The sequence below is a fragment of the Ammodytes marinus genome (assembly GCF_949987685.1).
Source record: "Ammodytes marinus genome assembly, chromosome: 10".
In the NCBI taxonomy this organism is placed as follows: domain Eukaryota; kingdom Metazoa; phylum Chordata; class Actinopteri; order Uranoscopiformes; family Ammodytidae; genus Ammodytes; species Ammodytes marinus.
The window spans coordinates 17341027-17366693 of NC_137214.1; the positions used below are offsets into that span (position 1 = coordinate 17341027).

At 39.0% G+C, this 25667-nt stretch overlaps 1 protein-coding gene across 4 annotated transcripts in view; it reads right to left on the bottom strand.

The window, feature by feature from the left end:
• The window catches only part of enox2 (ecto-NOX disulfide-thiol exchanger 2), a 177856-nt gene extending 153487 nt beyond the window's left edge, over nucleotides 1–24369 (bottom strand). For all 4 annotated transcript variants that reach the window (XM_080035281.1, XM_080035279.1, XM_080035280.1 and 1 more), the window contains exons 1-2: nucleotides 24261–24369; nucleotides 1946–2041 (exon numbers count right to left, since the gene is read on the bottom strand). The gene's annotated coding sequence lies outside the window, so the exon portion shown is untranslated. The remainder of the gene's footprint in view (nucleotides 1–1945; nucleotides 2042–24260) is intronic.
• Between the last annotated feature and the right edge of the window lie 1298 nt (nucleotides 24370–25667).

The window sequence follows — 25667 nt, forward strand, 5'->3', positions numbered from 1 at the left end:
CATGCTATAAGACGACTCTGAATGAGAGTAACAACTCATACTAATGAGCCCTGCTTGAAACAGGAAGCAACAAGCATTGTTGACTCTAGCTGGACTGCAAATGAGCTTGCGCGTGTGTTTTGGACGAGAATAGTAGTTGAGAATTGGCTTTTCGATGCACAGTCATTAACTGTGCAATGCTGCCAAAAATATTTTAGCTCAAAATGCTGGTTGGTTTGATGGATCATGGTGCATATGCCGCAAATGGAATGCACACCACATGGTTGGGAGAAAACATGATTGCAGTATTTCTGTATTGCCAGTTCAATAACAACTTAAATTAAATTGTCATTTAAATGCCGAATCAGAGTCCATCTGCTCAATGCAGATTGTTGCCTGACCATGCATGTTTTTTTATTACATTATAATTTTAGGAGATATTATGGTGATATGCCTAAATTAAAATAGCGGTTGGATAAATATGTGATGGACAGACAAATACACTGGAGTATATTCAAATGAGCTCTCATTTGTGCATGTGCCCAAATGCAGACACAGAATGTACTTGGGGAAAACTATTTGACATGCTAGTAGTTCGTAGTTCTTAGGCAACATGCAATTAAGAGGAATTGCTGCTTTCTCCGGACAGATTTCTGCCGGTCCAATCAGCGAACAGAAGGAGTGGCTCAGAAGCCGGCGCATGACATGGTTGGTTGGCAGATCCAGAGTGGCACTGGGCAGATCCAATAGTTTTAAACTTCAACAGACACCCGCCGTCAAGTGAGTTAACGTTTGTCAATTGAGCGATTCCAGACCTTCTGTACAAATGAAATGAAGTATGATGGTTTGGTAGAACCAGGCTAAGTGTTAATAGCCTGAGAGGCAAGAAGCTATGGAAGTAAATGAGTGTCATCGGATTTTGAAAATAAAAAGCCATTGAATTTTAAGCACTGAATATTTATGCATTGAAATAATGTATCTGATTTTTTTCCCGCATTGAAATAATGTATCTGAATTTTTTGCCTCTGAATTTAACTCATAACATTTTAAACAACTAATTTTCACCTTTATTTTACAATGTTCTCAAATTCAAAATCAAATATTCAACGTTAAAAAATTCAACGTGCCAAATTCATCTGCAAAATCCCATGTATGAAATTCAGAGTAAAACTTTGGGGACCCAAGGAAGAGCAATCGATCATAGATGCTCGATCGCGTTCAAACAAAGAGAGCAAGTGGGAATATTAGCTTGTTGCCTTGGATACCCCTGACTGATGCAGGAAGGCAAATCAGGTTTTAGCCATGTCAAACGGCAACGCAAGTAACGATGGTGCTTGGGTGAGTACAAACATGTTTCTATATAGGGAAGAATATAATGGCTAGCATATCTAGCGCTCTAGCATCTATGATCGATTGCTCTTCCTTGGTTGCCCAAAGTTTTACTCTGAATTTCATACATGGGATTTTGCAGTTGAATGTGGCACGTTGAATTTTTTAACGTTGAATATTTGATTTTGAATTTTAAAACATTGTAAAATAAAGGTGAAAATTAGTTGTTTAAAATTTAATGAGGCAAAAAATTCAGATACATTATTTCAATGCGGCAAAAAATTCAGATACATTATTTCAATGCTGCAAAAAATTCAGATACGTTATTTCAATGCATATATATTCAGTGCTTAAAATTCAATGGCTTTTTATTTTCAAAATCCGATGACACTCATTTACTTCCATAAGAAGCACCTTCAGCTCTTTGACAACAGGCAGACATCGTGCAAGCAAAAATATTTTGAGCATTGTTTTAGCACCTTGTATGTAAATGTGTTACATTTGGAAATCTTTTTTTAAATTAAAGATAAATTGATGGTGGTATGCTATAGGTTTGAGGCAAACATATACCAAAGGACCGTTGTGGATCAATGTCTTACTCAATTTTTACAGATTGTGCATGCCATGAAGATCTTACCTCCTTTGATGCAGTCACCGGACACATTATCTTAAGCACCAGGCCGCTTCACTGTAGCAAGGAGGACGTTTCTGTTGTTTGAATTCATCTCTGAGCCTGCAGATAAAAAAGTGAAAAATAAAGCCAACACTGCTTGAAGACTTGAATGTGCCTTTATGGTCCTTTTTTAGCTTGAGAGCTAGTGCAGCTACCAAGGTTCACATTTTCCCACTCATTCTTAAAAATATGCACAAGGACACTAGCCTTGAAATCCAAACCTGCCGCTGGCAAATTTAAATTTTCTCAGCCTGTTGGTCTGGACACAATCCATTGGATCCCATTAACTATGTCAGAAAATTCTGACCTGCCAATAAAATCTTTCTATCGGATATGGGCAGGCCAGTGCCCTATGTATAGGGCTCTGGGGCGGACGTAACCGGATGACAACAGTGCTGTGCGTGCGCAGTCGAAGCTGTGTTAGTAAACAACAAAGATGTCTGCGGATACGTTGTTTGAGTTTAAAATGGCTTTGGCCTCGACACTTAACTATTTGAAAGACGGCACTCAAATATTGCATTAGGAAGAAAGAAAAATGTTCTGTTTCTGAAGTTTCTGTTATCCCAAAACATTTAATTGAGGAAGACGAACTCAAAGGCAACCCACCATAACCCACCATAACAGACATCATATACCCCTGAAGAAACATTACAATCCAAGCCGCTCACTGATTAGAGCCAAAGAATGAATATAAAAACACGGCTCCATAGGCCACTCAAATACAGTAGAGTTATTTATTGCAGTATAATAGTGAGACAACAGCTGAATCACAAACCGCTACAACCCCTTCAGGAAGTGGATCTTTCCAGGGGATTAAAAACAGTGCAATATATGTTTCATCTACCTCCTTGGTGACCCATTACAGTGGTTACATCCCTTAAGTGTGAAAGCTCAAGTTGATATGTTCTGCCTGTACAATCACACAAACATAAAATGATTCTTCAGACGTGGATTCAATTCTTACAGGCTGAGAAGTTCAGTATGCCAATACAACAATGCAGGGAGGTATATGTGTGAATAAATGTTTCATTGAGACAATCCAAACTTTGCTTTAACACAAAAGCATGCCACCGGCCATAGCTCTTTCATAAAATGAATAGGAGATATGCAGTGCAACACTAGATTTTAGTGTAGGCGTAGCCCCAAAACCAAAAATCAACAGGCATCCCGCAGTTAGAAAGGCAAGGCAATTAATAGCTTATTACAATATGTTTCACAAGTTATCTTTCAAATCAAACATTAAGCAGAAAGCATTGTTCTTGCAACTGCATTTGTAGACTTTTTTGATTCAAATGTAGCCAAAGTATGTCATGTGTTTTGCTATTTCATTACACTTCAAGAGCAAATATTAATGAGACCACAATAGAAAATGACATATGAACATTTAATTGCCATTTGCTTCATTTCAGTAAACTCAGTGTCAGCCAATTTCTTGTTTTGTTTTGCTCTGACCAAAATACTCTCGTTTTCTCTATTTGCTAGGAAGTAGTAATATGATTTTTTTCATGTTGACCAAAGACATTTGAAAAATGTTGTACCTGGGTGATCTGAAAATAACTTCTCTTATCCTTCCGACAATCTCATTCACGTTTTGGTCACCTTTTTCCTCAAGTGTAACTAATGCCTCGTTTCCACCGAGTAGAGCGGGTCGGGTCGGAGCGGCTCAGAGCGGGACAGCTCACTTTTAAGAATCTCTGTGTTGTTTCCACCGCCGACCCTACCCTTACTGGTAGGGCAGGGTTAGCCGCCGCCAGAATGTGGGTCAAACTATCGGGCTGTGGAACAACTGTGGTCAAGCCAGCGGTCTCTAATTTTTGCTTGGTCAAACCAGCCGCTTCTTTATTTATTCCCCCCATGTTGTTGTGAGCACAGAGACGGCTGGCTGCGGCAGCTACGTGACATCGTAGCAGTGGGACACAGTGTAGCCAACTGATTAATTTAATGACGAGGAAAAACACCACACAAACAGTGCCACTCTCTCATGTTCGCCAAAACACAAGACTCTCTTCACTCTAGCCGAGGTGACTACACAAGGCGGAAATTATTCTTTCGACCAACTGTGGTCAAGCCAGCGGTCTCTCGTTTTTGCTTGGTCAAACCAGCCGCTTCTTTATTTATTCCCCCCGTGTTGTTGTGAGCGTGTATTTACTACTATCTATCTATGGCGTAAACACAGAGACGGCTCGGTGTAACTCAAAGAGACAGTGAGCGAACAGTGCTGGCTGCGGCAGCTACGTGACTAGCAGTGGGGCACAGTGTAACCAACGGATTAATTTATTGACGAGGAAAAACACCACACAATAAACAGTGCTGTGCTCACATTTTCGCCAAAACACAAGACTCTCTTCACTCTTGCCGAGATGACTACACATGGCGGAAATTATTCTTTCGACCAATCAAATGACGGCAGTGTGTAGTAGGGGTGGGAATCTCTTGGCACCTCACGATTCGATTCCGAGGTCAACGATTCGATTCAAAATCGATTCCCAATACATCTCGATGCAATTTTTTTTGACGCACATACATATGTGTGATTTTCAAAAATATATTTATATACACATCTGAGTTTGCTACTCAGAGTTTGCTAATCACTTCCTAATTTTGTGATGATCATTAAATACAATCAACAGATGAATTACCTCCTCTAATATTGTATTAGAGAAAAAGCTTTAATTTTCTTTCTACTCTCGTGAATCATGTTTCTATAGGATTTCTATTCTATTATGTTCTATATCATTTCAACACATTGTGCAAAAAGTATGGCTTGGAATTCAGCTCTCATACAGGGTTTTTCCTGCATTCAAAAAATGTTGGCGCCCGCCAGAGGAATTTTAGCGCCCGCCAAAGGAAAATCCTCAGCGCCAAAGTGTTTTTTTTTTTTTTTATATATAGATAAATAAATGAAAATCTACTTAAAACGGCTCCAAATGTGTTTCCATTTCCGCGCCATTCCAGTCATATTACTTGCAATCTCAGTAGTAAAAAAAGAAATCAGGTCGGGGATAATCGTTATTAAACTATCATTGTTCCGCTCGCCGGGGAATGCAGGCTTATAAATGCAGCAAACCCTTTCAGCCGTGAGCTCCGCTCGGCCCCTCCCTCACCTGATAGTTTTGCTCATAGACATTATAAAGGATACAGAAACAAAACCACAGCAATCAAAAGTATTAAATTAAGGGAAAATCAAACAACAACAGCAAACAATAATACTCAAATGCATAAAATAAAGTTAACCATCCTTACAATCGCATTTTACTCCGAAGAGAAATTCAAGCGAGGCGAGATTGGCAATGTGGTGCAGCCTTAATTTGTGAAAGACAGACACAACCAATGACAACAAGTCGGAATGGTGGTTGTCGATGCCAAACTGTGTCTCCTCAATATGTTCCCCAAGCAGAAACACATCCTCCGTTTCAATCTCCTCCCGGACGAAGTGTGTGACTCGGACGTCTGGTTACTTATATCATATCAGAATCTTCTATGACTGTTAAGCCCACTATGAATATTAAAACACGTCGAAACTTGTGCCCTGTATCTTAGCTACATGTATGATCTTTGCAGCAAAGAAAACCGCGTGAAAATCAGTTTGGTATTTAATGAGATATGATTAATTACATGCGCTGACAGTTCATTCCACCTGCCAAACAGACTACACTGAGTGGAACGTGTGACCGGTCCAAGATGGTGCCCGCATTTCTCGTGCTCAACGGCCAATGGGGCGTCTACCCTTTATAATGTCTATGGTTTCGCTAACGGCTAGTCCAGAGAGTAGCTACGAGGGAGATGTTGCGCATTGCCGGGTGTTTTGAAAAACTTCTAGATGACGAGAATAAAGGTAAAACTAATTGTGTTGTCTGAAAACACTTCAGACTCACAACAAACTAAAATAATGTGCAAGATTTGTCACGCGCGGACACGCGAGTAACATGACATACGCGACCGAGAGACAGAGAGAGAGAGAAAGAAAAGTGATATACGACCTGATCTGCACCTTTAAACATCCCGACCAATTTGTTTATTCACTTTAAGTCGAGTCATAGTGGTCTATGACCAAGCAATCAATGAATAAAAACACAGGAAGTTTAAAGCTCCTTAACTCCTGCCACCACAACTGTCAACACTACAATGCAACTGCCTATCCAGCCAGCTCCATGACATAAATAAATCATGCCCTTACATTTAATGCTAGCAAAAGACGTGCCCTATCAACACCATTTACAACTGGTTATTTTTATTTTGACATATTTTTATTAAATTATTAAAAATATGTTTCACTTATTTAGCCTATTTCTATTCTCCCTGTTTTCAGTTCAATTAGGCCTTTGTTTAAAGTCCAAAGTCATGGTGTTTTTAGAAAAAAACCTTGTTAAAAGTAAAATAAATGCATAATGTTCTTAAATCAATGATTAACTGTCTTTAATAATCGTGATAACACAATGTGATTACTCAAAATAATCATGATTATGATTTTTTCATAATTGAGCAGCCCTACCTTCTTCCATGGTTTAGATCAATTAGAAACAATTAAAGTATTAAACAGTTAGGCCTAGTCATTATTAGTATTTTGACTTCATATCTACAGGTTGTTTATTGTGATTTCATTAGCGTCAGTGAGCTCCATGGTAACGCAGTGATTGACAGGCTGACTGAAATGCTCTTGAGCTGGACAGAAACTCCCCTCTCCCAACCCAACACCCCTCTTAAAATACACAAACCGTTTGCCTTTACTGTCGCGACCCCAAAAAAAGTTGGTCGCGTACTGACCCCCCAAAGGCCCATTCTGAGCCAGGAAAAACCCTGCATACAAAAACATAAACAGACACAAAGCCAGTGCAGGTCATATGGGTTTGCTGCTCTCAGCCCTTTTTTTTTTTTCTTCAAAGGTTTTTTTCTTCATCAAAAGAATTTGCAAAGCAAATACAATACAATGATTAGTTATTTTTTTTCCCCTTTTTTCCCCCCCCCGAACACACCCCGCCCACATCCCACCCCCACCCACAACCAATCCTGCAGCACATAAAAAAAAATATATATATATATAATAATAATAAAAAAAAAAAAAAAAAATACACAATGTTAGAAAACTACATAGACAAAATACACACTACAAGAAACAAAACAAAACAAAAAAAATAAATAAATAAAAAAAAAAGGAGGGGAGGGGGTTGCTACTCCTGTAAAATTGTTGTTCGTCTATCAAAATAATTCATAAAGGGGCGCCAAATCTCGTCAAATTTAATCTCCGATCCCTGGGCCGTATAACGTATCTTCTCTAAATTCATACATGACATAATATCCTTAATCCAGTATGAGTGGGAAGGAGGAGCAGGATCTTTCCACTTGAGTAAAATAGCTCTGCGAGCAAGCAGCGAGGTGAAGGCCAGAACCTTCAGCTTCACTTTAGGCAAGCCCGGATTTGGAGCAATGCCAAAAATTGCGGTGAAAGGGTTCGGCTCAATTTGATGCTGCAATACTTCAGAGATTGTTTGAAAAACTGATGTCCAGAACTCAGTCAAGGTGGGACACAACCAGTACATGTGAAAGAGTGATGCCGGTGCGTTCTTACAGCTATCACAGGTCGGGTCTACATCGGGGAACATACGAGCTAATTTAGTTTTAGACATGTGGATACGATGTACTACTTTAAATTGCACTAGAGCATGTCGTGCGCACATAGAGGTAGAATGTATCTGATCCAAGACTGAATCCCACATGTGATCTGTGAAGGCAGAACCAAGGTCCTGCTCCCACAGAGTTCTTATAGCTGCTAATGAAGGGCTATGCAACTTCGAAATAAGATTGAAAAACACAGAAATTGAGCCTTTTAATGTGGGGTTTACAGAAAAAAACAAATCGACATGATTGGCTGGGGGTTTGTGAGGGAATTGGGGAATTAATTTTTGCGTAAAATTCCTGATTTGCAGATATCGGAAAAAATGCGTCTTTTCTATACCAAAATTTTTTGTCAATTGAGAAAAACTAACAAATAGATCATTAATAAATAAATCACCGATGCATTTTAAGCCTTTTTTATGCCAGATCTTGAATGCACCATCCACAGTCGAGGGAGTAAACAAATGATTAGCTGCAATTGGACTAAAAAGTGAAAAGTTCTGCATTCCAAAATTCTTCCTAAATTGGGTCCAAATTCGAAGGGAGTGCTTAATCACGGGACTACTGTTGGGAATCGCCGAAGAGAGTGGAAGTGCGGCGCTTAAGAAGGCAGATAGAGACAGTGGGCTAATAGCGCTGGACTCCATTGTTACCCAGACTGGGGCTGAGTCGTCAAGGTGAAAATGCACCCAATACATTAGAGAACGGATATTAGCCGCCCAGTAATAGTATTGGAAATTAGGGAGAGCCATTCCACCTGTTTGTTTGGGTCTTTGAAGAAAAGCTTTCCGTAACCGAGGATGTTTACCATTCCAAATATAATTTATCATTAAAGAGTCAAGGGCCTGAAAAAAGGATTTGGGAAGAAAGATGGGGAGACATTGGAATAAATATAGGAATTTTGGGAGTAATGTCATTTTAATTGAATTTATTCTACCTATAAGAGAGAAAGCCAGAGGAGACCACTTCGATAATATTTGCTTCGCCTGGTCCAATAATTTGAGGAAGTTATATTTAAGTAGGTTTTTAAAATTTCTGGTAAAACATACCCCAAGGTAACTCAGATGGTCTGTCACCACTTTGAGTGGGAGAGCTGTATAATCAAGTTTAAGAGCTTCTTTATTAATCGGAAAGAGTTCGCTCTTACTCAAGTTAAGTTTATAGCCAGAAAACTGACTAAAGACCTCCAACACAGAAAGAGCCTCCGGTAAAGAGGAGGCTGGCTTGGCGACAAACAAAAGTAAGTCATCGGCGTACAATGATACCTTATGTTCAATTCCTCCTCTCCATATCCCCTGAATCTGTTTGTTACCACGAATGGCAATAGCAAGTGGTTCGATTGCAATAGCAAAAAGGAGCGGACTCAAAGGACAACCCTGCCGGGTCCCACGGTGCAGATCAAAACTACTTGAGTAACGGCTGTTAATACTGAGGCAGAAGGACATGCTCTCAGCCCTTTTGTCGCCACTTTTAACAACTTGCACTTGTGTGGTGTGCATGCGCAGTGGCGCAGGAAATACTAATATTAAATACTAGTAAAAAAAAAATAATAATAATTTTTTTTTATAAATCGATTATTAACTTTTATTAATCGATTCAGAATCGTTCGAGAGAGAATCGTGATTAATCGGAAAATCGATTATTTCCCCCCCCCCCTAGTGTGTAGCTCCGCCTTTTCGGCACCCTTTCAGGCGGCTAGTACCCCCTACGGAGGAGTACTGAGATTAGGAGCGGCTCAGAGCGGTTAGGTGCGCTTAAACCGTACCCTACCCAACTTTTGGCAAATTAAAAGCCAAACTACCCGGACCGAACTGCTCTGATCCGACCCGCTCTACTCGGTGGAAATGAGGCATAAGTAGCTCTCTAGCTGTCAGGAGAAATAACAGGGGACCTATTTGAACAAATTGGAAATGTGGGTAGAAATTCAGAGGTCTGGAGCAAAGCTAGAGAAATTTTTTGGAAAAAGGATTTTAAACGTCCATGCCGCCTGCCGCTTGTAAAGTTGAAGAGCTGCACATGATCAGCACAACAACTTATTTTACACAGTGTATAATATGAATGAGTCAACAACAACACACTGAAAGCTGACACTTTCTGAGCCATTCCACTGCCTAGGGTCATAGAATGAAGAGTCAGTCCCTAGACAAATCTCTGACTACCCCCATGCCCACCCACAACCTCCTCAACAACCGGCTCACACTAGCAAAGAAACCATTAACAGTAATGAGAATTGATGGGGGTGTTAAAAAGTATTGGCAGTTGAGCCAAGGAGCTGCTTTCGGTGCAGTCTTTATTAGTCTTCAGAGAAAAAAGCAGGTCTCTAGCCTGCTAGCTCTAAACAGGAGTGCAATGATAAGAAGGTCAGGCCGGGCTGAATCCAGCCCTTTAATTGTCTGTGTCACTCTTCATTCTCTTTCCAACAGTTGCCAGTCGTCTCCCAGGTAAACCAAAGACACCGCCACACAGCAGCACACACCGAGCTAGAGGTTAATGCTCCGACAGAATGCATCATATTCATCTTGATCAGCTCATATGCCTTCGAAATGTATCCAATTTGGCAACCACTCTAAGTGTCCTTCTTCCAGTCCACAATAAATATATATTACAAATCTTGTTCTAATTACAGCTCATTTAATCACTAGCTTTTCAGCAATGTATTCTATTCTATTTAATTGTATAATATTTGTTATTACATTGTATACCTATATTCAAACGTTGGGCTATTATGCCTTTTATCCTAGATTCTCTTTTTCCACTTGCATGATTTTCTTTAAAAATGCATCATTCTCTGCATGTAATTCCCCTCTATGCCCCATTTCATCTCTGTCTCAGTTATTATAAATTAACATTGAATTTTAGATAATGCTAGTGAGCATCCAGCCTCCATGTACATCATGCTGGCAAAATGTATTAGGTCTACTGTATTGAAAGATGAATACAGACTTGCTCAGCCCTACCCTGTAACATTATGAATTACAAGTGTTTCTCCCCCATTTAGGATAAATAAGTGACTTATAAAATAATAAGTTTCAGTATTAAAGTGTTACGAAAAGCTAGTTATTTTCCTCTTAGGAAAGAGAACAACTCAAATCCTTTCACAGATGTCTGGCTGCTCCAGACGTCGAGCTGTGTCAGAATTGTATCCTTGCTTAGGAGCTGGAGTCATTTCAAATGTGTTGGCTGTTAATCAGCCGCTATCTTTTACCAAAAGTCCCAAGGAGGGGGCCAAGTCCATCTTCACTACATCTACCAGGGTATGATTCAGTTATTCAATGCTTTAGTGTTTGATAAGCTCTCTAGAGCAATCACATAAACAAATATGTGTGTGGAATTTGGCTGACTGCAAACCTGATACAGATTTGTTTTCTGGATATAAATGGGTAACTGAAAAAGTTTGTTTTCATACATTTCTCCTTCTGTAATCGTACAAATAAAAGCATATTCAGAAAAGTAGGATCTGTCCAATGGTATTAACTCAGTGTTTCCCCTACCATTATACAGGCCTGGCGGCCCCTCCAGGCCAACGGGACCCCCCGCCAGGCCGATGCGCGTGTGCATTCGGAGCGCACATGTCAAACAGGGAAACTGACGAGAAAGAACCTTCCTTTATAGGTCCATGGCACTGGAGATATTTAGGACTCAGTAACAGGGAGTTAAACAGGAAAAAGTGCTGAGCAAAACTTAGAAAGTTAAAGTCGCTACGTCGCCGTGGCAACCAATCTGTATCAACAGCTGAGACAGCGCAGCAAGTTATATTGAAACAGCAGGCTATTGTAGCCCTACAAGCTTTATTTTTTGGCATTTTCAATGCTACTTTATTTTTATGTTTTAAATTGAGAACTAGGCTACATGAAATATAATGGTCGGAATATGAAATTTGGCTAAGTTTGCACACATTTTGATTGATAGGCTAATCATGATGTGTAGCCTAGGTTAATTCATTTATTTTAAATTAATATTTGATAAATTAAAGAAAATGTTTCATGATCCAGATTAATCCAGAAATTAACACTAGACAGGACATACCTGTCTATATTAGGTCTTAGTGTTTATTGTATTTTATTTTCATATCCATGTGTTTTTCTTCAATAGTTTATATGGCTTGTGTCTCCAAATTATTCCAGAAAATTGTTTTAAAAAAAACACGAAAAAAATCAATAAATTAAAACCTTTTTTTTTTTACTTTGGGAAATGATTATTATCTCCAGGAGTGGAGGACGATGTGAGCTACTGTAGGCTACTAAAGCAGATAACACAACACATTATTGTGTTTGCTTACAATATTTATTCATTCAAATTAGGGGTGTGAACGGTTACAAAAAATTGTAAACGGTTACACGACCCCTTTTTTTTCGTGTACACGGTTAACCGTGACGTCATTGTCCTCGTGCCCCCGCCGTCTTGTAGGCGCGCGCGCACACACACACACACACACACACACGCATACGCGTTCGTTCGCCTGTAAACACACAATTGACATGAACTACGCTCGTTTACACACCTCTTATAATAGGTCCATGGTACACACACACACACACACACACACGTTCGCCGTCATAATCGCGCTTCATTCATATCCTGATTAATATAGCCTATCGCTTTCTACATGTCCACGTTAAATGCATGTTGAACAGGTGTTATAAAGTTCGGGCTACTTACGAGCGTAGTTCACGTCATCCGGGTAACTTTAATCTTTAGGTTATCTTTCATCACTCTTCCGCGGCTGTGAGTCGAGCCCCAGCACGGCGACTCCCCGTGTGTGTGTGTGCGCCGATACACACACTCACTCACACACACTCGCCGAGGGACAGACAGATTCTCGGCAGACTAACTTTTATCCTCCCCAATTAGTTTATTAGTGATGTAAAATCAATAAACGCGTGTCTCCAGAACATATTTAAAAACTTTGAAATTTGAAAAAAAAAAACGGTTTTCGTTTATTGATTTTTCCTAAACGGTTATGATTTACTAAACGGTTACACGTGTACACGTGTACACGTGCACACCCCTAATTCAAATATTTAACTATTTCACCTTCACCTATTTCACGCTTCACCTTCAGTTTGACTTTTTTCATCTCCATCTCAAACAGCTGATCCGATCAGCTGTTCGGCTCGTGAGCCCAACTGCCCGACAGCGGGAGTCAGTCTAATGACAGATGATCACTAGGCAGTTATGATCAGTTAAGTCAAAAAGCAAAATCATGAAATTACTGTCTGCTTGTCTTTCTCACTGCACACTGTCACTCCAACAGCCTCGGCAAAAAAGTGACGTTGACCCCCCCCCCCCCCCCCCCATATTACAGTTAAATGTGTACACAAAAAGACATTGCAGACTGTAACCATTTAGACATTTTTGTAAACGTTCACACCCCTAGTGTAGGCTGCTAGCCTAGTACAAGCTTTATTTTCTATATATTTTCAATGATTCTTAATATGTTTGTTTTAAATTGAGATCAAGTTTCAAAACTATCAATAATCTCAAATTTTCCTTCAACCAAGAATCATAATTCCATTTATTTATTATATTGCATCGCAAATCGCAATATTGGCCACTATAATCGCAATCGCACAATTTCTCCAAAACGTGCAGCACTAATTTGGTGCACCCAAAATATATGCTGGTGCACCTAGATGAAAAATGACGGCAGTGTGTAGCTCCGCCTTTTTGGCACCCTTTCAGGCGGCTAGTACCCCTACGGAGGAGTACTGAGATTAGGAGCGGCTCAGAGCGGTTAGGTGCGCTTAAACCGTACCCTACCCAACTTTTGGCAAATGAAAAGCCAAACTACCCGGACCGAACCGCTCCGATCCGACCCGCTCTACTCGGTGGAAACGAGGCATAAGGGACTGACCTCAAGGTGTGATAAAAGATATCAGTAGCGAGGTGGTTGGACCAATTTCAACAGCAATTTAGTCTGCCTGAGGAAGGTCAGTGTTCAGGATTAAATCAAACCTGTTGTCAAGCACTGGGCTATGACCTGAAAGTAAAACCAATGCACCTATGTTTATCCTGAGCGTATACTGCAAGGACATTGTAAAATGTTCCTTCATCTTCTGTTAGATACCTAGAGACCTATAGGATATCCCATGAGAGGCACTTTGAGTATGAGTAAGTCCACTGCTCTATTTCTGAAACCTCCGGAGAAGCGTACAGTGTATGGTCCCAAACTGTCATTTAAGTTTATTTTTATACAAGAAAGGTAGGTGATGTTAAAAAATCATGAAATAGTATCTCTAACAGCCATTGTGTTAGTGGAACAGAATGTAACATAAGACGTCAACGCTTGAGGTGACTATAATTCAGTTTTTATGTAAATTAAATGTTTTCATTAGCTTTGTTGTTAATGAGGAAAATCCTGACAAACACCTGAGTAATGGTGGATTGATGTAGCAGACAGACATTCACTTAAAAAATCTGTACTCTCCCGGGCTGACATTAGCTTTCATAGTCATACATGACGGGAATAAATGTTCCACTTTAGTCTTTACTTGTATCTTGTGTTATTTTAAGAACCTGAGTCAGCCTAATCCTGGGAATCTATGTTTTGTTAAAAAAAGAAGAGAGAAGTAATTTTGCATATCAGCGACACATTGCGGCAGAAAAAACTTCCTCTGTTGGAAGAAACCTGCATTTGAACTACCTTTTTTTTTCTTTTTTTTTTAACCAGGCAAAATTGCTTAATGTCAAAGGACCTCTTTTCTGAGCAAGGCCAGGCCAAAATGGCAGCAGTTAAAATGAATGAAGCCCAATAGCTAGAAACTGACATGACTATTTAATGATATTATACAAAAACAAAGAACATAAGACACCGTTTCAAATCCGTTCAAGGAAAGCTCTTTTTTTCCATGTGCTTTTTAGTAATCAAACTAAAGTGCTAAACTAATTGGATTCAAAGCTGATTCAAAGGTTCCATGCTTTGGACCTGTACGGACAGGTCAAAAGTACACACAAGCTTATTGATTCGCTGAGATGGCACCCTTGCCTGACTCTTCTTATCCAGCTTCAGAAATTCCTGTGAGGGTCGATAAAACATCTCATAAGTCATAATGAAAAATGTCACTTTTCCTCACCGAAAGTTGGACAAAAATTATTTTGGTTAAGAACAAAGGAAATGTTATTAACGTGGTGCCATCCACCAAGCTAAGTTTAGTAAGATGGCCTTATGCGGGGTAGTCTAGTTAGACTGATTTAGCTGACGAAATCAAAATAGTGTCAGGGCACTTTTACACAGGACATGCCACAGGATAACTAACCTGACCTTAAGGTGGTCTGTCTTAAGGTGGAGCAGCTATTAATTAATACACTCAACAAAAATATAAACGCAACACTTTTGTTTTTGCTCCCATTTTTCATGAGATGGACTTAAAGATCTAAAATTCATTCCAGATACACAATTGTACCATTTCTCTCAAACATTGTTCACAAATCTGTCTAAATGTGTGATAGTGAGCACTTCTGCTTTGCTGAGATAATCCATCCCACCTCACAGGTGTGCCACATCAAGATGCTGATCTGACATCATGATTAGTGCACAGGTGTGCCTTAGACTGTCCACAATAAAAGGCCACCCTGAAATGTGCAGTTTTGTCTCACAGCAAAATGCCACAGATGCCACAAGCATTGAGGGAGCGTGCAATTGGCATGCTGACAGCAGGAATGTCAACCAGATCTGTTGCTCGTGCATTGAATGTTCATTTCTCCACCATAAGCCGTCTCCAGCAACTTCGCACAGCCATTGAAGAGGAGTGGACCAACATTCCACAGGCCACAATTGACAATCTGATAAACTCTATGCGAAGAAGATGTGTTGCACTGCATGAGGCAAATGGTGGTCACACCAGATACTGACTGGTTCTGAGTCCCCAGACCCCCAATAAAGCAAACAAATGCACATTTCAGAGTGGCCTTTTATTGTGGACAGTCTAAGGCACACCTGTGCACTAATCATGATGTCAGATCAGCATCTTGATGTGGCACACCTGTGAGGTGGGATGGATTATCTCAGCAAAGCAGAAGTGCTCACTATCACACATTTAGACAGATTTGTGAACAATGTTTGAGAGAAATGGTAATATTGTGTATCTGGAATGAATTTTAGATCTTTAAGTCCATCTCATGAAAAATGGGAGCAAAAACAAAAGTGTTGCGTTTATATTTTTGTTGAGTGTAAATATAAATACATGTATAACTATTGTTATTTAACACAATTAAGGTTTTGCATGACTTGCGTCAGTAGTTTTAAGTTCATAAATAAGACCTGTTTCTCTTAAGTTGTTTTTCTTAAAATTATCATTAACATCTTATACTATTAAATAAGAATGAGCTTTCACAAATGTTATCGTCGACTATTGTTATTGGCTTCATCCCCCCCAAAAATGTAGATATTATTTTTTGTCAATATCGCACACCCCTAGCCTAGGTTAGAAAGTAATTATTACTGATTAATGAATTAATTACTAATTATAGTATTAGCAATGGATGGCCCGTAATAGCCTGACTGAAGTGTTTGTATTAATAATTGGATCAATGGGAGCCTTCATCATCAGGCAGTTTCTAAATAACATCTAAAGATATCCACGGACATTTTAAGCTTATCAGAGCTAATCAAAAATGGGCCATTTTATTCAGTTTTAAGCTTTTACTTCAGAACAAGTAGAGCAGTAAACAACAGGTAATAAATAAACGCCAACTCCGATATGCAATCCCGTATACAATCATGCAGGTAAAATGCCGACTATGAACGAGTTATGTAGGTGTTCTTATCCGACCTCGCTTGTCCGTTAATGTGCCGATTTGTGTGCAAAGTAGATCAGATAAAGGTATTTACATGCATTGTACAAGTCCTGTTGAAGTCTTTTTCGTTTATTTACCCTATTATGAGTTTGCATGTAAACACACTGTATGTTGCAATATCCAATCTATCTGACCAAATATTATTTAAATTTTTTAATAATCAATATAATATTTTAACGAATCAATGAATTGTTTGGTCAATAAAATGTTAAAGAATAGTGAAAAATGTGCAAAGTCAAGGTGATGGTGACCAAAACCCACAAATATTCAGTTCACCATCACAAAAGAAAGAAATGCAGCAAATCCTCAATAATGGGAAGTTATAATTATAAATAGATGCTTGAATAACATAACATAATAAAGCAATTGTTTCATCCATTCAATTTCGATTAAGTATTTTTAACAACTTAATAGTTATGCATAAAGTTTCCTCCAGTATTTTGTAAAGTATTTCTAAACCTGCTGTAACAGGATTTTGAGTTTTTGTTGCAGTTTTTAACATACAAAGCTCTAGTGTAAAACAGCAGAACTGCAGGTTTAAATGATCTCGCACTGTAGATCTAGCCTATGTCCAACGTAATCTGTATACCACATTAATATTCCTAAAAAAGCTTTTACCCACTCTAACATTGCACACTGATTATTAAGGACATGACACACAATATGTGGGCTCTGAAAGCAGAGGGATTGCTCACCACTCACTGTAATTTCAATTAATAAAAATATTGACCATATGGTGGAAAGTGGGTGTGCTGTTATGGTAATGCATTTAATAAACTGAATCAGGTTTGCAGGTGGAAATAATTTCTCCATTGCGTCCACATAGATGGAACATGTAGTGCAAGGGTTATTTTACATATAACATCAATAAATCCAATTGCTTGGCCCTGAGGGGCATACGCAGAAATGTGTTCTGTCCATCACAATATAATTGAGATGCTGACTAGGAAGTATGGATGGACACACACACACACACACACACACACACACACACACACACACACACACACACACACACACACACACACACACACACACACACACACACACACACACACACACACACACACACACACACACACACACACACACACACACACACACACACACACACACACACACACACACACACACACACACACACACACACACACACACACACACACACACACGTCAACCTAATTTGACCAATATTTTCTCATTTTAATGTATCATCTCAATTATTGTATCTTCAATAAAGTGTCTTCCAATTAAAATACAGAGCTGTCATTGATTCTGAAGAGCTGTATTGCCAAAATAACTACATTAGACAATTAATTTCTGTCCTGCATACACCGAAAGCACAGCACAAAGCAGCGGCCACCGTTGTTAATCCCTTTTGACAGTACAAGATCATATTATAGACAGGCATGCTTAATGCTAAAGTGAATATCTGACCTAAATTTGAATGCAGCACAGGCTTTGGACTTAAAAGTAAGATTATTGCATTTTTATTTCAGCTTAATTCTGTTCGATGCACACAGGGTCACCTTACCTAACATCCAAATTAAACTGAACTGTCAGATCTGAAGTGCAGTGCAGACAAATGTTCTTTTAATGAAACTATGATTGCTAGAGCAGTTATTACAATGGCAGGCTGAAGGCCTTTCTAACAAAGAAGATTTAGACAGCCATTTGTGATGTGATTTTTGCAATTTTCCAAGAGACCCTCCTCATTTAAATTGCACAAAATAGGCTGCTCTCACTTATTATAACTTAAATGGGATGCAATCAAGTTATATTCTGTTCATGTCATAGATATAATAACCAATCATTATATGAAGAATGTGATAGGGCTGACAATGATGAAGGTCTACCAATGCAATCATCAGTCATAAGACAGGGTTAATAGCTGCAAGGTAGGCTGCCCAGGAAGCAGCAACAGTGTCCTTGCAAAATATCACCAGTATGGAAGAGAAAGGGGAGGAGTTTTCCAACGAAAAATGTCGGCAGCCCTATCTCAACTATCTACATCCGGTATTAAGCCAGACTAGAAGTGGACCGATTGTTCTTTTCTCTCACAATATCCATTCTGACACCGAATCATTGAGTTGGTAAGATACCTGGCATACAGTGCTGCTTGAAAGTATGTGAACCCCTGGAGCCTTTTGGAATTTTATTTAGTTTAAATCATTATTAATTATTTGTTTATGTACCAGTATTTGTTATATTTAAAACAACAGGTGTGTGTTTGTCATTTCAACAAAAACAAAATCCGGAATTCAATTGTGTAGTCAAAACACTCAAATAAAACAAATGATTTGCCAACTTTTGCATGTGCAAAAATAAGTGAACCCTGAGCTGCATTACTTAAATCAAGCAGATAAACACAATCAAGTGGGACAAATTGAGTGATGAAATGGACCAATGTAATAGATCTTTAGGGGAGAATTTGGGCGGCACTAGGGCTGGGCGATATGACGATATCATATCGTGGACGATATGAAAGTGTCTACCGGGAGAGATTTGGCCATACCGTTTATATCGCAGAGAAAAAAAGTTCATGTGGCGGGAGCATAGATGGAACAGGAGGCAGCTGTCCCTTCAAGTCCCTATAGTTACACTGCAGTTACACCGCCGCGCCACACGGAGGCTCTGCAGCAGAGTTCTGGGCTGCTATACAGCTTCTCTACCCACAACAGAAGAAGCCTCATCTATCGCTCTAGCTGTCTAGCTCTGGTGTGCCATGACTGCAGTTAACAAACCAACTCCGTGTCACTGTGGCAGAGCAGCTGGTTTTAACGGTCAAAAATGTCATCGGGCAAAGGGACCTTGCTTGCTGCTTCAGCGTGCTGTTGCCGTGACGCAGAGTTGGCTTGTTTTAAGCCGCAAACTACATGGGTTAGCTCTCGTGAGCTAGCTGGCTAATAATGACATCTTTAGCCTACTCGGGGCTTCACCCCCGTGCTGTTATTGTTGGAGACAGCCAGCAAGGCTGGTTTTATGCAACTTTAAAACATGTCAAACTTGAAAATATTATTTGTGTTGAAGCTGGAGTTAATGTATTACCAGACATTTGCTCATTAGTTAATTTTGACAGCTTTTTAAAATGAAGATGAGCAAATACTGCAGGAAAATTCAAGTCTTTCATTATTTTGATATAGGCTACTATCAATTGGAAAATGTAGGCTCTTTGGTTGATGCTGTCATTTTTATTTTGCACTGACTGACTAAAGCTAGACTGGTGTGGTATTTTGCACCAGTTTTTCTTTTGTATGGAAATTTAAGTTCCAAGCAAAAGATGAAAATAATCTAATGTGATTAAAGTTCAGTACAGTTATTGTAATCCATTGAATTTTAAGGAAAAATACTATATCGTGATATATATCCATATCGTGATATAAAATTACCTATATCGTGATATAAGATTTGGTCCATATCGCCCAGCCCTAGGCAGCACTAGATAAAACAGAGATCAAACCAGGTCAGTTTAGGCTTACCAAAATGAACCCATACATGTAAGACATGCCAAGAAGAAAGAAAATCTCAGAGGATCTCAGGAATAGAGTTGTGATGTTGCACATAAGTCTGGGGACAGCTATAAATTTATTTAAAAAAAGTTTGAGCTCCATCGGTCCCCCATGAGGGCCAATCATCTACAAATGGAGAACTCTTAGAGTGATTGAACATCTGCCTAGAAGTGGACTTCCTTCAAAAATATCCACAAGCGCCGCAAGAAAAGGGATTTTTCAGGTAAAAGCCAACCCAAACATTACATTTAGTGTTTTGCTCTCTTGCAGCATCTGGGACAGATGTGCATGGTTCCACAATAAGAAAACTCATCAACATGGCTTTCATGGGAGGGTTGCTGAAGAAGCCTCTGCTCTCAATAGGAACAAAACTGCCTGTCACAACTTTGCCAGAGAGCACATGGCGATACCACAGAATAGTCTTCTGGAAGTCAGATATTTTTGAAGGAAGTCCACTTCTAGACAGATGTTCAGTCACTCTTAAAGGCCCTGGCAACCCACAGACATAAATATATGACATTAATGTTGGGTTTCTCTATCAGCTGTTTAGATTTATCCAATTAAAAATACATTTTCATAAATATTATAAAATGTAGTTTAAAAAAATGCTTTTTTGCTGTCTAGAACATTTTGCAGGGTGGTGTGGGCGTGGCCAACAACGTTTTGTAAGGGAACGTTCTCTCAGTCATGAGCAGGTTAAGCCCAGTTCAGACCAAAGATTCACCACACAACGAGATGCAAACTTGAAAATGTTGCAAATGCTCAATGAGCCTGACTGGCAGTTCACAGTGCTGCACCGGGCTGCGACGGTAGCTGGTTTCCCTAGCAACGGCGAATGCTTTGGCACAGCTGAGAGCCGCAACTCAGAATCACTTGCATCCTGCTAGAAAGTAAGTTATTATTATTATATAGGTTTGCAATTAGTTGTAGGCTATTTGTTCCCACCACAACCGCAACGTATTTAATTGAATCAGGTGTCAGTGTGACAATGAAAATATATAAAAAGATCTGTCTCTTAGCCTATTTATTGTTAGGATATCTCTTATTAGTTTATTTCTCGTTTAACTTGCAAAAAATCCCCTATCCATTTAAGCCAGATGCATTTTTAAAATCAGATTTTTCTGAGGATAGGAGTGGGAATAGAGAGAGAGAGAGAGAGAGAGAGAGAGAGAGAGAGAGAGAGAGAGAGAGAGAGAAAAAAAACGGAGTCTGATAATGTTGCTCATCACGTGAGATGATGTTGCGATATGAGATCGCGGGGGTTTCCCCCTGGAAATAGGACGTAAAATTCGGGTCGTTTTATATTCGGGTCTAATATTCAGCGTCCAGTAATAGACTGACTGTTACCAGAGCGATCATTCAGCTTCAGGGCCTGTGTCCAACTTTTCGGGTGGAAAACTGGCTGTGCTTTCGGAAGCGGTCGAGACATGCGTGTGTGCGCTGGGAGAGAGCTGTGTGTTGTGAGTCAATTATGACATTTAGAAGATCAAAAGACTGATCAATTAATCAAGACAAGATTAACCGACAACACTATCAATTGTTAGTTGCAACTGTAGAATTTTAAGTGGAACAGCCACATGTCCAATTACTAATCCAGGTAATTAGATGATGGCGCCGAAACTGACCGGATAGATTCAATAGGTGCATCTGGGTGGAATGAGTTTCTCTCTAGAGTCTACTATAAATTATAGGCAACCATTATCCCCAGCTGATCAGACTCAAACAATGTAACTGAGCACAATGACTTCATCGTGGGTCCACCCAATCATGACGGAATGACTTCATACAATTAAACAATAAGCCCATTGCTCTGGCACACATGTACAGTCCCTTCAGCTTCCGTGTCCATATGTCTCTGTCCTGGGCCTTCAATAAGTCAGGCACAAATCCATCAACAAAGCAGTAGATCAGGTAACACTGGCAATGGGTGCACTTCTTATTTGTGCAAAGCAAGGTCATGGACCCACATGGATGCTGGATCAATCAAAGCAGATTAATGAAGCACAACCTGCTGACATGACGAATATTGACACCCCTATTACATCTTGGTGCTGCAGTCCACAACACCGCTTAAATAAATCAGTTCCAAGTAGAAGGAGGCAGGTAAACTTCTGAACCTAATCCTTCACATGAGCACAACAAGAACAGTTTAAATATAATTAAAATTATTTGGACAAAAACTGTGAAACTGCATATCTTATTTTCATCCTTAAATAGCTTGCTTTTTGGAAAAACTCAAATATATTCAGTTTGTGTACACTGTACAGTAATGTAAAACTGTGAAAAGCAGCAAATGCTCACATTTGAAAAGATGTACACTTATTTCTATAATCAATTCACTGTAATTTTTCCAACAGAAATAAACGACATTTACTGATTGCAACCTCTATCATTTATTCAATAGATTGATATATTGATTGAGAAAATGATTAGTTGCAGTCCTACAGCAAATATTTGTCAATTTTTCTTGAAAAATAGCTGTCGTCAGCTAGTTGCAGTTTCATTTTCTGTTCATCCATAAGACCATGCGTTTGATTACTTGTTGAATTGATTTATGGATATATAAAACCTAAGATTACATTCATCCCTGTTCCATTTTGTTTTAGAAATTATAGTTATACATTCACTGACCAATCATATAATGAATCACCCCCCAGCTCTTAGTAAGTCTACACACCAGCAAGGAAAATATGTAAAATTACAACAAAAAAATTTATTATATATCACATCTATTGGCAAGCAGCTCTGCAGCAGATAGAAATAACTATGCAGATGCTTCAATGCTTAAAGCACCCTGATTTTCCCTGCCCAGATTATGCTTGTATTCCTGACAACAGGGACACAGAGTGGGCCAGAACAAATGGCATCCTCCATTTGTAATCAAAAGAAGGATTAACCTCTCTGCTATCAGCAGCGCCTCTTTTTAGCAAAATGTGGAGACGATTCAGGATTATACCTGTGAAGACATGCTTTAGCTCATTATTGGAACAAGAATCTTCAGACCTGTACGACACTAATTAGTGTCGTTAGGTTGCCATAAAATACATACTCTTTGAAATATCTCCAAAGAAATGCACTTCATCATGAGCCCATCTGGAAATATATGTATTTTCAGAGGTGTCTCCTGTGATGATCCTCCATATTTTTAGAGATGAGCTCTACACTTTCATGCCCTCATCAGAAGCTGGTCTTGTGAACATTTAGATAAGTAACTTATTATTTCCATCATGCTCACAAAGCGGTCCATAAAAATTGTTCTACTTCTCGGAACAAACCTGTTTTTCTCACATTTTTAACAGAACAATAATTCAACTACAAACTAATTTCTGCAAATGACTTACAACTCGATCCCAGTGCTAAAGCATTAGTTTATTCATGAATTAGTTCAACTTAATAAAATAAAAAAAAGTTTGATAATCAATTCATTACTCAACTCCACTCATCTTTAATCATACGGCACTTTAAACACAACACTAACGATTGATGACAGCTAATGGCAGAGAGAGAAACAACAAAATAATGTAGAGGGCAGGTGGAAATAAATGACATAATATTTTAAATCAGATGTTGACAATGCACAAAGCCACAACGCGGGGTAATCAAGAAAAATACCAAATATTCTCAGTTCCCAGTTTGTAAATCGTAAAAATTAACTGGATTTGTCTGATTTGTATCATTGTTAATTCAATATTTTCAAGAAGGCCTATTTTCAACTGTCAAACACACTCCATAATTTTCCCACTTTTGCCTTAACAATGGTGGTCTTTTACAAATATGTATTCCTTTATTTACTAATAAAGTGAACCGAGCCTTTATAAATTCCAATTGTTTGATATTAAAAACTTTAATTTGAGTTTGCCAGAGGTAACGTAGGATGCATAATAGGTTTGAATAGAGATGACATTCTGCGTCTCCCTCCTGGAGGCATATCCAAATGACTGCAAATGTGGACTTACTGAAATCTGCTCTCAGAGTCACAGGAGGTCTATTACAGGGCTAGTCCTTGCTCCTCCAGAACATTACAAGAACACAGACATTAATGAATCAAGGCGTTCTCGAAACAACACTAAAAGACGTTCTGTTGTGACAGTGATGGTGAGTCAAATTAATAAGCACAGTCAGCTAAATTAACGTTGCACTTTCGGGCATAAAGACTGCAAGACCAAATCTGTGGCTACACAACGCTGCAGGTGCCACGAAAAGAAAGGCTTTAAGTGAAATTAATATGTATTACGCCGCCAACTTGTATTAACTCATTGTAAACTTCCCTATCCAGAAACACCGTGGGAGAAGCTAACGCTAAAGTGACGCTGTCGGTAGTTAGCGGATGTAGCCTAGATAGAAAAAGAAAAGTAGGCTACCTGGCAGTAACGTCTGTCCTCTTCCCTGCTGTCTGCGTCCCAAAAATCTTCAAAAAGACTGGAAGTTCTTTTCTTTTTTCTTCTGTAGAGTGGGTAACCAGGAAACCCTCCAGCTAGCAACAAGACCTGTCAAACAATGGCGGTCGGAGCCAAGTACGGCAAGCGCGAGGCAGGCACGTGCGTTTTGTTGATGTTTTTTCTGCGAAATATGGTTTCCTGGCTTAAGCCCTGTTCTGTATACAGGATCAATATTACTATGTCAACATATAGCCTACTGATACATTAACATGTAAGCAGCATTTTAATGTTTTAGCTGGGTGGGGTGGAGCGACTTTAAACACTTGTATATCGGCTACTGACTGATGGTAAATGTAATCTATAACATCAACATTGCATCAAATTTGGGAAAATGATTAACTTAGGCTATGTGTAATGTATTTAAAATCTTAATGAAGCCCATTAAAGACTACTTAGCTGTCTAATAAATGTATTAAAGTAAACAGTACAATGCTCACTCCTTCCCAGTAGTGCTATGTGTTTTTCAGTTCTGCATTAAGGATAAACAGATGAAACAGGACAATGAATAGCGTGTATTCTAGGTTTACAGGATGGCTTTGTTGCACTAGCGGCTAGCCGATAGGATGATTGAGTATGGTATCAAATGACAAAAAGCGACTCATTCTCTAAAAGTAATTAGGCTACACTTTGACAATATTTCCAAGAAGCAGGTTTTTGTGTTGTGTCTTTTGGTTGTTAATGTTGAGTTCTGGGCTATAAAATGCATACATTTCAAATCAGAAAACGCACACCAAAAAAAACTCCTGATAGATTAAATGGATACATTTGGAATTCACTGCATTCTATTCAAATGGAATATAGGCCTATTGAATGGTTTCTTTTATTAATTATCCAAAAATATTTTATTTTAAGCACCTAAAGTTGGCAGGGTAGTAGGCTACATCATTCCTCAAACTGCAGCAGTCCTTAAAGACCCAGAAGACTAATTTCCATCCATCTGCTGCATTTATTAGAAGTCGTTTTCCTCTTTTACAGCTGTCATTATTCTCCGGCAAGTCTCTAATGGATTCTTTTGCAATTGCAATTCAAATGAATACTAAACTATTATGTAGATGGGTTGATGAAAGTTGCATGGCTTCTTCCTTGCAGGAGGAAGTTACTCACTGAAATTCCAACAGAAATAAATTCCCCAGAATGTGTGCAGTGTACTCTGTGTCATATATTTTACACTTTATAAGCAATACAATACAAATCTGTTTTTACAAACAAGCTTGCGTTTCAGATAAGGATTTTATACAAAACTGTTTGGTGTGCAAAGAGGTTAAATGATCCATTATTTCAATGAGAAGCAAGAATTTAAATAAAACTGCACCTCCAGGTTTTTGATGA